The sequence below is a fragment of the Suricata suricatta genome, chromosome 2, assembly GCF_006229205.1.
Source record: "Suricata suricatta isolate VVHF042 chromosome 2, meerkat_22Aug2017_6uvM2_HiC, whole genome shotgun sequence".
NCBI classification, from domain to species: Eukaryota; Metazoa; Chordata; class Mammalia; order Carnivora; family Herpestidae; genus Suricata; species Suricata suricatta.
In genome coordinates this window covers 32,152,536-32,165,958 of record NC_043701.1, presented here as the reverse complement: position 1 = coordinate 32,165,958, position 13,423 = coordinate 32,152,536, and the positions used below count along the sequence as shown (strand labels likewise).

Genomic DNA, 13,423 nt, shown 5'->3' with positions numbered 1-13,423 from the left:
ATGAATAGGCTCTTTTGGAAGTTGTATTGAGCAATCAAGTCCTAGCTTCTGAGACTAAAACTTGGGTTTAAGTTCTGGTTCTGTCATTTATTAGCCTTCCAGGGAACTTAGGGCTTAGCATCTCTGAACTCAAAGTTTTTCCTCATTTTTCAAATGAAGATAAAAATATAAGCCTTACCTGTCTTTTGTGATAAAGACCAAGTGAGATAATATATTCAAAGTTCTTTGAAAATACTTGAACACTGTATTTTCACAAAGTCTTAAAAATATTGATATTTGACTTGTTGGAAGCCCCTCAAGCCTGGGAACTGGGTCTCAGTGCTTCCAGTTGTACCAGCCAGAGCTTTGTGGTCCTAGTGCACAAGATAGATAGAGAACTGGTACAATAATTGTTGGTTAGATACTTTTGTTGAAGCTGTAGTGTAATCCTGTGATAGGTCTTAAATGTTTTTTGAACCTCTAGAAGAGTATTAAAAGCCCTAAGAAATAGTTTAAGGCTACCTTGGAAAAATTTAGCTCAGTCAGTTAGCACTCTACCTGCAAAATAGAATTCTTTTAAGTGAGAACATTTGAAATAGTTGATTTAACTTTACTTCTTAATTATTAAATGAAGAAAAGATAATGTATGTAGGTAAACTGATTTTCTACCACTTTGTTGGTGATTGTCCTGGATGGGGGGTGGGGGTGGGGTTCTTTCCAGAGACTCTTTGTCTATTGACATTTTCATGAGGAAAAGGACCTGTGAGTCAATGTTTAGAATTATGTTCAGAATTAACCACAAACTTTTGATCCATGTGTACTATATACAGGCTGTTATAGTCATCTTTTATACATGATCTAGTGTTTTATTGGACTGTTTGCTGATACTTCAGGTAAACACACACACACATTGGTGCCTTTTCAGTCAGAAAATAGCTTTAATTCTAATGAGACATCAACTAAAAGATATGAACTCTTAAAACTCTTAGACCTCCGGTGTAAGAAGGGGCCTTAGAGATCATCTAGGACATCTTCCCATCCTCAGCTTGAATGTCTCCTCATAATGATATTATGATATTTATTTTTAATATTGCTTTGTATTGAATGTTTACTGTGTGCCAAGCACAGTGCTAAGTGAACATCTTTTTTATTTTTCATAACAACGTGAGGTGTGTTATGTTATCATCCCTTCTCTACAGATAAGGGTGCTGCAGGTTTGGAGAGGTTAGGTAGTCTGCTTATGGTCATACAGCTAGTAAATGACAAGAGCCTGAACTGATTCTGGGTTCTCTAACCCTTAAACATCACCCTCCACAGCCCCCCGCCCTAACACCAAGTTGCAGACCAGCCTAGACTTGAAGCCTTCAAATGATGGCAGGCACATCACTTCCCAAAGCATTTTTGGACAATTCATATTTCATTAAGATATTATTATATCTTAAACACTTTATGGTTTCTTTTTCTCTATGAAAGGAAGTCATCAGTGGCCTGCCACAGAAATCTTCAGCAACTGCTTGCTATTTTACCCAATTACAGTCTGTTGGAAGGAGAAAAAAATACCAAATGTAGTAGCTGAGAACTGCCTTTCATGAATGTCCAGCTCAGGTCTATCTGGCATTCTACTCAGCAGAAGTGCATAGTTGATATTTCAGTCTCCAGTGAAAACCATCAGTTATTTCCTTCAGGAGGATTATTCTTTGGAACAGTCTTCACCTGCAAACATGCAGAGTAGGCAGTGTTTTCCTACACACAACTCAGGACCAGAAAGTAAATAAAAATGGTAAAACGCCGCAAGTCTCTTTTCTGAGAGGGAGCCTCCTAAGTGGTCAAGTATTTCTGAAGCTTTGGATTGCAGCAAATTGTAAGGAGGAAGCAGCCTGTACAACAGTTGTGTTACTCCCCTCCTTAGGAATTGCAGCTGCATCTTCAGCCCTACAGAGGAAAATATAAACTCCTTGAATGATTCTTCAGGACCCTTCATAATCTGACCCAGCTTGGTTTTAATTTCTTCCAGCTCCTTCTAATAGTCTGTTCATTGTTCGGAAACATTCTCCTCCCCTTTCCCCTTAGCTTCCTCTGAGGAAATGCTACTCATCCTTCACCCCTACTGTTAATAGTCATCACCAGGAAGCCTGTATCTCCCTCATTCCAGGATCAGTCTCTCCCCTCTGTGGTCTCTCACTACAATGCATTGCCTATGAAATTACTGTTTATACCCTTTTGAGGATGACCAGTGGTCGTTAAGATCTTAATGATGCTGCTGATTTTTTAAGAACTGGGTAAAATGGTTCAAAAAGATGAAGAAATCCCTACACCATTAGAGGGTGTTTCCCATTTAATGGGATTAAAATAAGAGCTTTGAATTGATGGGAAATATTATTCATTTTTGAAAGAAAATTTCACTCATGATGCTGAATAAATGAAAGGCCATGAACATCTTGGTTCTATATTTCATCTATATATTGTTATAGTTTATTGCATTTTTAGTTTTAGCTTTTTCTTCTGCTTTCCCTGCAGATATGCTTCCCCACCCACCCTCCTCTATTTTGTTTTCTTTGCTGTACAGAAGCTTTTGTTTTTATGTAGTCCCACTTGTTTATTTTGCTTTTGTTGCCTATGCTTTTGGTATCATATCCAAGAAATCCTCAACCATGTCAAGATTTACCCAGGAAGGTGGTGCTTTTCTGCCAGTGATTCATCACTCCACACAGATCTGAGTTTTTACTAATGCTACATACTCTTAGTATGCTATAGCTACATTGCAAGTATTTCCCTGGAAAGAGAAACCTTTTTGGTTTGGAGGATGTTTCATTAACTCCTTCAGGATGCTAAAGACAAATGTTCATTTTCTGATAACCTTCTAAAACAAGAGTAACATACTGGTTACAAGCAGTATTAGATTTTTTTTCACCTCTGTAGTAGTATTATAAAAATAAATTTCTTATTATTTTAGAAAAAAATAAGGAAATTATTCATAGTCCTATCATCTAGCCATATTTAAGACTATTTCCTTCTAGTCTTATTCCCCATCCATTTTTAGTACTTAGGAATCGTAATCACATAGCATATACATATTTAAAGAAATTGACACGGGGCTCTAAACTTGTACTTTATGGTTGGGAATAGTGGGTATACTTATTCTTTTTGGAGGAGGATCATCAGATTTTCATGGTTCTTTGACCTTAAAAAAAAAAGCTATCTTCTAACTTACCATTAAAGTCCAAGTCTTTTAGCCATATGCTATCACTTAAAATTTTTCTTCATAACTGTTTTCTGAATGATTCACTTTCTTATTTTTTGTCAAAAAATATATATCGTGAAATCTACCTTCTTAACAACTGTTTAAGTATACAGTATAGTATTGTTAACTATATGTGCATTGTTGTAAAACGGATCTTTAGAACGACTGAAACCCATACCCACTGGACCAGCACTGCTTCATTCCTCCCTCCTCCCAGCCCCAGGGAACTGGCGTTGTGTTTTCTGCTTCTGTGAGTTTGACCACTTTTGATACTTCATCGAGGTGGAATCATGCATGGTTGTCCCATGGCTGGCTTTTCTTACCTAGTGTAATGTCCTCCACGCTATTCCATGTCACAGCACAGGACAGGATTCCTATCTTCTTTAAGGCTGAACAGTATTCCATTGTGTGTATATTAAATTTTCTTTATCCATCCATGTGTTGATGGAAATTTAGGTTGTTTCCACTTTTTTGGCTATTATGCCTAATGATGCAATGAAGATCAGAGTTTAAATATCTCTTCAAGATCTGTTTTCAGTTCTTTTAGATGAGTACCCAGCATGGGATCACTGGGTCATATGGTAGTTCTATTTTAATTTTTTGAGGAGGCTCCATACCATTTTCCATAGTGGCTGCACCATTTTACATTCGTACTGACAGTGCACGGGGGTTCTAATTTCTTCACTTTCTCACTAACACTTGTTATACTCTTTTTTTTTTTGACAATGGCCTCATACATCCTAACTTGATATGAGGTGATATCTCATTGTGGTTTTGATTTACACTTCCCTGATAATTTGTGATTTTTAGTATCTTTTCATAAACCTGTTGACCATCTGTATGCCTTCTGTACAGAAATGCTATTCAAGTGTTTTGCCCATTTTTTAATCAAGTTGTTTGGTTTGGTTTGGTTTTTTGCTATTGAATTGTAGGAGTTTCCTGTGTATTTGGGATGTTATCCCCTTCTCAGATGTATAGTTTGCAAATATTTTCTCCCATTTCATAGGTTGCTTTTCATTCTGTTGATTGTTTCCTTTGTGGCACAGAGGAAACTTTGCTTTGCTGTAGTCTTACTTGTCTATTTTTACTTATGTCACCTGTGCTTTTGGTGTCATAGCCAAGATATCATTACCAAGATCACTGTTATGAAGCTTCTCCCTATGCTTACCACTAGGGGCTTTATAGTTTTAGGTCTTACATTGCAATCTCTAATGCATTTTAAGTTGATTTTTGTGTGTGGTATATGATGAAGGTCCGATTTCATTCTCATGCATGTGGAATCCAGTTTTCCCAGCATTATTTGTTGAAGAGAATGGTTTAATTCATGTGTCCTCTATTGCAGACATCAGGTGGTAAACTCCAGTAGCAAACCTTTTGGGTATAAAGATATCTGGGTCTTTATGCTATTTCCTTATGATAGATATATGCAAAATGAGAATTACTACATAACATACAGAAACACGCCAGGGCTCTTAATATTTGTAGCCAAATTGCTTACCTAAAAGGTTGTGGCAGTTTACACTGCTCTCCCTCCCCCACCCCGTCAGCAGGTAACTCCTTCTTTACCATTTTGTCACACTCTTACCAGCACTGAGCAGTTTGCTTAAGATTGAGAAAAGACAATAAAGAAGGAAAATAAACATTTTTGATTAGCTACAAATATAGAATTCTGTTCTTTTAGTTTGCATTTCTTTGCCACTACTACTAAGATGGAACACTGTTAGCCATGCACTTTTATTCCTTTCTGAATTGTCAGGCCCATTATGCAGACTTCCTGTTATTACCAGAACATATTAATGTGATGTTAGAGCGAGGGGTAGCAACATCCAGGTAGGCAGACCTGTGAAGTGTCATTGAAAGGGCCCAAAAGTATTTGAAACAAGGACTCTCACTACTTCCTGTCCATGGTCCGAAGGGAACCGTGGGAAGGAGGAGTTGATTAGCTCCCTGCCTGTTTCCTTTTTGATAAAATGGGGATAAAAATAAAGGCTTCATAGGCCTGATGAAAAGTAAATGGAATTACATTGTGTAACTCATTCAGTACATGGTAGGCGTTTGATGTGCGTTGGGCTTTCATCATCTTTTCCCTGGTATTTTAGCTCTATTTCTTCATTGGCTGGCTGGGCTACAGTAGATGCTGCCTAGGAAAATGCACTAACAAGTACTTCTTGAAACATCTAGTGAGAAGGACAACTAGACAGTGTAACAGTGGCACTGCAGTGCCCCGGACCTTGAGTACCCACAGGGTCCCTTGAGGCCTACAGATTTGAGAGGAGGCTCTGGTATGTTCTGGCTACAGCTAACATCTTCTGGAATTCCCAGTTTGTAACTGTTGGCTTGTCCTTTGCTTGTGGCTGATTAAGAGTTACTTATTTCAACCTCTGTCTCCTTTTTTCTGGAATAGCCATCCCTGCTCTTTGCCACCGAAACAACAGTGACGAGTAACTAATAATGATTTTTTAAAGCAATAAGCTTTTCCTAATACACTCTTATACAAATGAACAAAGGAAGTAAAATTAGAACTGCTGTGATTGAAACTGGGATGAGAAACCATGTAGGTCAGCAACCCCAAGGCACCACTGCATATACAGTTTAGAAAATAAGAGAAGCCTGTGACCCATCACCACCACCACAGGAAAACCCCAAGCACGTGCGGTCTCACCCATAGCACTGAAGGCCCCACATGCATTCTGAGGAGCAGCAGGGGGCTGAGGGAGCCCCAATGGCTTGAGATGCCTGGGTGCTGTGGGTGGAGCTGTTGAGGGAGAAAAATCCAGAAAAATCACCAGCACCAATTAAGGGAAAGCTTTTGCCTTCATCTTGCCTATAATACCAGCACTACTATCCCATGGGCTCTTCCTGCTGGCTCCACCCAGGGGGCAACCGGGTGTGCAGTGGGCGCACCCTGAATGTGCTGGGGGAAGGGGGCTTGCCACGCTCCTGAAGTTCTTTTTCCCAGAGGGACAGTCTAGGCTTGACAGAATATTGATGTGAGGATCCAGTCTAATAGATATGTAGTTTTTAAGTTATAAGTCTCAGAGGTGGAAAGTCATGAGAAAGCAGAGAGGAAAGAATGAAAAATGTTATGACAGAAATGCATTCCCAGTAAAAAATTTACATTAAAAAATTCATCTAATTTTAATCTAGAAATTCTTATTTCATGCGGATTTTAAGAGGCTTGTGGGGAAAAACATCCTGGTAATTGTATATGCTAATGGAGTATCCACAGGACCTTGTTAGAGTGATGGAAATTCTATTTCATGCAAACACTAATGCAATCCTCCCTTTATGTCTTGGTAAAGCTGATTGACAGAGTATAAAATTGCTTTTTAATCCAATTTAGGAAACAAAACGTGTAGTGGGTTTTAGCATTTAAAAATGCTTGAAGCGTGGAAGCAGAAACTGAAAATACTCTGGCAGATTGTCTGTGATATTGTATATCAATGGTACATTTCAGAAATATTATTTCAATATAAGTTTCTTTGAATTGAGTCATATTTTGTTCCAAAGCTTTCTTGGATTAGAGTAAGGAGACTGTATTGTGGAAATATGACCCAGAGGAAAGTGAGCAGAAACCAGTTTTTAGCTACATTTCTCAGGAGTAGACAGTTTTTAAAAGGTCTCTTTCTATAGCAGAAGGCACTGTCACTCTCACCAAGGCCACTGCCATCAAGGTTACCTCTCCCTTGGTCACCATATCCTTTGGCCTCTTGTCAAACCTCATCCTACATCATCTCTCCTCAGCATTCTGTCCCACTGACCACTTTTCCTACCATAAGCCATCTTGGCCTTCTCTCTGGGTCACTGCATTTCTGGGCCCTCTCCTCCTACATCGTTTCCTCCCCTGCCCGTCCCTCAGGTTGGCTCTCTGGGAGCATCATTCACTACCCCTCCTTGCTCTCCTGAAGTTCTCCTGGGGGATCTCTGGTGCTCCTGCCGCCCCAGCGTCCCCAGCTCCCTGCACACCCACATCCCTCTCTCCAGCTTCTCTTCCAGGCTCCAGACCCGCACACCCTGCCTCCTTCAGGCTGTCACTCCAAGGACTCCAAGTGTCCTTTTGTGTCTTTATCTTGGGTGACATTCTCACATTATTCCAGTGCCCTAAACTAGAAATTTCACAGTCACCCTGAATGCCTTTTCTTGCCCTCAGCCAGGCACCAGGTCCCGGGGAAGTCTGCCTCAATTTTGTCCCCCCTTCACCCAAACCGTGACAGAAGCTTTAAGACTTCGCTGATTTCAGTCTCATCCCTGTGCAGTGGTTCTACACATGACTTGCCCATTTCTTTCAAAGCCACAAACTGTACCAACTTATTTCCCAATTGCCCAGTGCAGCTGTTTTCAAACTCTTCCTAGGAGCCATAAGAATCCCTCAGACCTCCCTTGGGTTCCCCCACCCCCACCCCCAGAGTCCCCCACAGCTTTGTTTTACATCAGTTTCACATACTCTTTTTTCAGTTTCTCATTTTCTTTTGAACAATTTTTTTCTGTTTTCTCAAAGTTTGAAAACCATGGAATAACTCAGAGTGAAGGTCACACTCTGGAGCATGTCATGGAAGACCTTTTTACAATTGGCGTTTCCTGCTTCCCTTGGAGAGTAGCATAAAACCTAAGTCCCAGTGCAGTTTCTGTTACATACCATTTGTGCAGCCCTGGTTGAGCTAGTTAACTTCCCAATGCCTCCGTTTTCCCACGTGTAAACTGAGAATCTTATTAGATGCGTCGCCGAGGTTTTGTAAGGTGTACCTGAGATAACACTGGACTCTCGTTAGTGCTTCATCAGGGTTGGCAGTCACTGCCGTGTCAGTGCTGAAGTGCCCCATGATTACAACCACATTATGCCCTTTGATGCTTTGGTGCCTCCGCCCAGCCTTGCAGGGACTTCTGCCCCCCCCCCCCCGCCCCCGCCCAGCGTCGTTGGAGGTAAACTAATTTATTTAGTAAGACTGACTCATACTTTAGTTTCCTTAGTACTAAGTCAAGTTGACCCTTAAACAAGGCAGGGGTTAAGGGTGCCAACTCCCCACGCAGTTGAAAATCCACATATAACTTTTGACTCCCTAAAAACTTAATTACTAAGAGCCTACTACTGTTGACTAGAAGCCTTACCAATAACACAAAGTTGATTAGCACATATCTTGTGTGTTATATGTTTTATATACTATATTCTTACAATAATGTAAGCTAGAGAAAAGAAAGTCACAAGGAAGAGAAAATACACTTATAGTACTGTAATGCATTTATTGAAAAAAATCCACATGTAAGTGGACCCACACAGTTCATACCCACATTGTGCAAGGGTCAACTATATGTACCTCTTCCTAAGGCAGTCTTCATGTTGAATTTTATTGTTTCTTTGTCTTCACACACACATACTCCTACAAAGATTAGGGGTCATCCAGATAGAGACCTGACCAATTCACGCACATGCTCTTTAGGTGCCTTTGAGGGGTACTGTGGGGGCCCTCATAGGGGTGTCCTTAGAGTACACTGCAGACACTCCCATATCTTTCCTTGTGATACACTGCATACATTCCTGTATCTTTTGAATGAAGCAGAATAACTGAGGAGTAGATAAATGAGGCAGCAAGAAGCAGTTACCTTGTGAAGAGGGACCCTGAGTAGTACTATAGATCACCAGGTGTAATTTGGCAGTTCAGCTTTGCACTGTGCTTGTTTCCAGATTGGTTGGTTAGGGACCCCCATTAGCCAGTTCTTTTCAGCTGACCTGCCACTACTGTAAAATTGCTGAAGTATTTAATCTAAAATCAGACTCAGTCATTTATGGGACACACACACCAAAAACATAACTATCTCCACAGTAATATGAATATTCCATTTTTTTGTTGTTGTTGGCAAAAGTAGCTACTATTTAGTGAACACTTGGGTGTCAGGTACTGTGTCAGTACTTTATCTATATTATCCTACATAATCTTCAAAAGTTAAAACTAGCAAGACGTGTATTTTCATTATTTGAACACATGAGCAGGCTAAGGTTAAAAGAAATGAGGTAACTTGTCCAAGGTCTCAGAGTGGAACAATAGAGCCCGGGATTCATATGGTGCGTCAAAGTGGCAGAGGGCATATGAGAGAAGGGGAGGCTGGGGGCCACAGTGCTGCGTGCCTTATTCTCCATCACAGCACGACCCAAGAGATCCATGGCTACTTGTGGTATTTTTGTCCTATTCCAATGTAGGTCTTACTGAGTCCAGAGTGTAGGCAACATTGAAATTCAAAATATAGAGCATGTCTTCCAGATAGCACTAGTTTTATTCTCTGATATTTTTAAAGTGTCTTTTATCAGCTTTTAGCTTCTCTCACATTTAGTTGTATCAAAGTACTGTAATCATACAAAAATTGCTGTCCCTGGTTATCTTTATTTTTTTTCATATGGATTGTTTTTTATGTTTTCATTAAAAGTATAGAAAATAGGTTTGTATTACATATATACACACATATGCACATACCTATATATAAAGAGAAATAAAAATGACTTATTACAGAAAACTTAGCACCAAAAAAGTACAAAAGAAATTAATCTTCCATGAAATCAAATATTTAACTACCATTAACATTAAGTCTGTAACTTTCCAAAGTTTTAATGTCTGCATGTACATTTTTAATTACTAAAATCATAATCTGTATGAAACACTTGTTTTTTTTATTTGGTACTGTGTCATGAACGTTTTCTCATGCTAGTATTCTTCCACTAACTGATTTGGGAGCAATCATCTAAATGTGCTAAAGTTTACCTAAATGTGTTGAATTTTCCTAAGTTTAGCTAAACATGCTAAAATTAATCTATACTTTATCATTTTATTTGTTTCCATTTTTTTCTAATGATTTTCATATGACTTCTATTGTTGGTATTGAAAATTTTAAAAAAGGGAAGTATGAATGAATTCCCTGACATTAATATCTATGTGAAGGGTAACTTTGAATTAACTTTCATTCAAATTATTATAGAATTATAAGACCTTAACAGAAGAGAACTGAGCAGGCACCTGGGATCTCGGGGCTGTCTCTGCATAAATACCTCCATAAAAAGGCACTAATCAGCTCCTCTTTATATGTTCTGGTTTTTATGTTCCTATGGACATAAGGAACCATATTCTGACAAATAGATTTTGAAAGTTGCTTCCGAAACCTTTAGATCCCTGTACTTCAAGATCAGTGTGATTTGAGAATCTGGGAAGGAAGTTAGAGGCACAGTGGCAGGCGAGATAGCACGGAACGCTGGCTGAGCTAATAGAAGCCAAATAATTATTACAGACAGGCAGAGAGTGTTCTTTGATTTGCGAGCTACAGCTATTCTAATTGATTTCTGCATACTTGTGGATAGGGAACTGCCCTCTTTCATTTATTTTTCTCTTGACAAGTAAGATGTGAAATGTTGTTCCATGCCTTTCTAATTTAAATGATGCACATGTTGAGAACCGATCTTGCCAGCCATTTTTAAGCTGGCCAAAAACATAACACATTGTTGTTATTAGCCTTCATCATTTGGTTAGAGCCAACATTTTGTTTGGAACTATATTGAAGTATAAATTTCCTTTATAGGCATAACCTATTTCTTCGACAAAGTAGATTCAAGGAGAAGATCACTAAGTGTCCTTGGTGAGTTGCTCTGGTTAGCCTCATGAGGCTGATTAGAGCAAGGATGCTCATTTTGAGAGACTGTCTAGGAAGTGAGATTTATGCTTTTGAGGATCTAATGATTCAGCTGAGGGGAAAGGCACACAGATAACGAATATAAGGCAATGAGTGAAAAGTACACATACACAAAGATCAGATGCAACTTAGAGGAAAAACAGCATTACCTCATGGCCCGATTTTGGGCTATGGATGACGATGGCCTTGAGGCCATATGTACCACGTTCAGCCTGCAAGCTGAGTAAACCATCTGTCTCACACACATGTGTACTATTTTCCAAGTATATTTAGATGCCCTGGTGGCCAACAATGCTTTTAGATGAATTCTTGCTTTATTACATTTATTGTAGCTTTTTGTCATGTTGTGTATTTTCAGTCAGTAGATACTATACTTATAATTCCTATCATGTATGTCTATAAAATTTTTTATGTTAAAAATTGTTTTAGTTACTTGAAGATTAGAAACTCCCATTGTCTACAGAAGTGCTGTGCAGTAGAACTTTCTGTATTAACAGCAATGTCTCTGCGTTGTCCAATATGGTAGTCATTAACTACGTGCTGCCCTTGAAGACTTGGAATATGGCTAGTGGGACTGAGAAACTGAATTTTTAATTTAATTTAATTTTAATTAATTAAAATTTAAATAGTCACATGTGGAAGATGCTACCATATTGGGCAATGTAGATCTATTATATCCCTTTTAGGTAAATTTGTACTCCTCTACATACACGCAGGTTTTCTCTACCCCACCCTCACTTTGTTTCAATGTCTGCTCACAAATATGGGTGGCTACCAGACCTATTTCTTCTTAGGGGCCCCTATTCCTGAAGGTTCCTTAGGTCAAAAAAAGAGTTCTTTCATAGATGCTTAATGCAATCACTTTGAAAGGCTTTCCTAATCATAGAAATAAAAAGAATGGTGGTTTATGCTTTTCTTTCAGCCACCATCTGATTCTCAGGGACTTGGAGAAGTTTCTCTATCCCTGGGCCACATGTGCTAATGGTTTTCATATTTAGTTTGTTTCAAAGTTCATGTAGTATATTCTTTCTTTAAAGATTGACTCTTTGGAAGGCAGGTGGCTATAAATAATTATTAGAAACTTAGAAATAAAGTGTTATCCTAGGGCTCTTATTAAGCAAGAAAATTTCCATTTCCTTTGTTCTTTTAATTTTTTAATGTTTATTTATTTTTGAGAGAGTGTGTGCTCATGCAAGAAAGATATGGAGAGAGAGCAGGGGAGGGGCAGATTGAGAGGAAGACACAGAATCCAAAGCAGGCTCCAGGCTCAGAGCTGTCAGCACAGAGCCCAGTGAGGATCTTGAACCCAAGAACTGTGAGATCATGACCTGAGCCGAAGTCAGATGCATAACTAATCGAGCCACCCAGGCACCCCTCCCTCTTCTGTGTTCCGATGATTGTGAAAAGTAACCAAATGATTTTTCTTCTCTTACTCTGAAACAATTAATTAATACAATTTATAGCATTTTATATGTTATATATCTTTCTCATGACTCATTGCCTTGGATTCTTTTAAGACCATCATGAGCAGTGACAACAGACAGTGTAATTGCTTCATTTGAGGTAACAAGATCACAAGAGGATAGCCAAAGGTCTCTGAACTTAAAATTCACCTTTATATTTGTATTATGGCTGCTATTCATTATAAATGTAGTTCTGGTTGGATTACTAGGTAACTCAAAATTGTAATTTTCCCAAAAAGATTTTTGTTCTGCACTGTTTTAAAACAAGATGGGGGAAGAAAACAGTGACTTGTAGAATTTAAAAAGCCATATGACCAAAAAGTTTGAGGAGTTCCTATCAAAGTAATAAACACCTTTCATGGAGCAGTCTGGGAAGAGATCTTCCTATGGAGGTCTTTCTGTCAAAGAAGGGCCTTTTACTCACACCCCGCCAAGTGAGACAGCTCATCACTATTCTCTGCTGTGCTCTGGGCGGGCCGTCTCACTTTTACCCCTAATTTGAGGTCTGATCTTAGAGATCTCTTCACCTAACAGACCCAGAGTGAGGAAAGTTTCATTTGCTGAACCAAGAGGCCAGAACGTGTCCTCTTGGCTCCTGCCAGGCAGTGCATGCTGATACTCAATGTGCCAAAAGGAGAGGAAACATACAGGCAACTACTCGCAGGATGCCCAAAGCACATAAACCCACAATGAGCGGATATCAGAGCACTGACAGGCGTATCATCATGTCCATTCTCTATACCAGGATTCTCCCATCCTCCACCCTCTTTCATAAACTCCACTGATAGATAAATACATGAGCAGTTGTTTCCAACATTAAAATTGGTGAACATCTCTTCTCCTACCACTTCCTTTTGCTGTGTTTGTCCCATTCTCATTAAACACATCCCTCTATCATCTGCTCATGTCCATTCTAAAGGAGACGCACGGGCTGTTGTGATGGTGGTGGCGGCTGGTGGTGTCGTGTATGTGTGTGCGAGGAGTGAAGTCCAGGGAAAAGCCAACCAGCAAAAAGAAGTTAACATTTGCAAATACAAAATACCACCCTAAATTTGCTTCCCTTTCTATTTTG

The 13,423-nt window shown here is 39.3% G+C and overlaps 1 protein-coding gene across 6 annotated transcripts in view; it reads left to right on the top strand.

The window, feature by feature from the left end:
• Positions 1 to 13,423, top strand: part of ST7 (suppression of tumorigenicity 7) — a 198,933-nt gene that overhangs the window by 163,951 nt on the left and 21,559 nt on the right. The gene's annotated exons all lie outside the window — the stretch shown is intronic.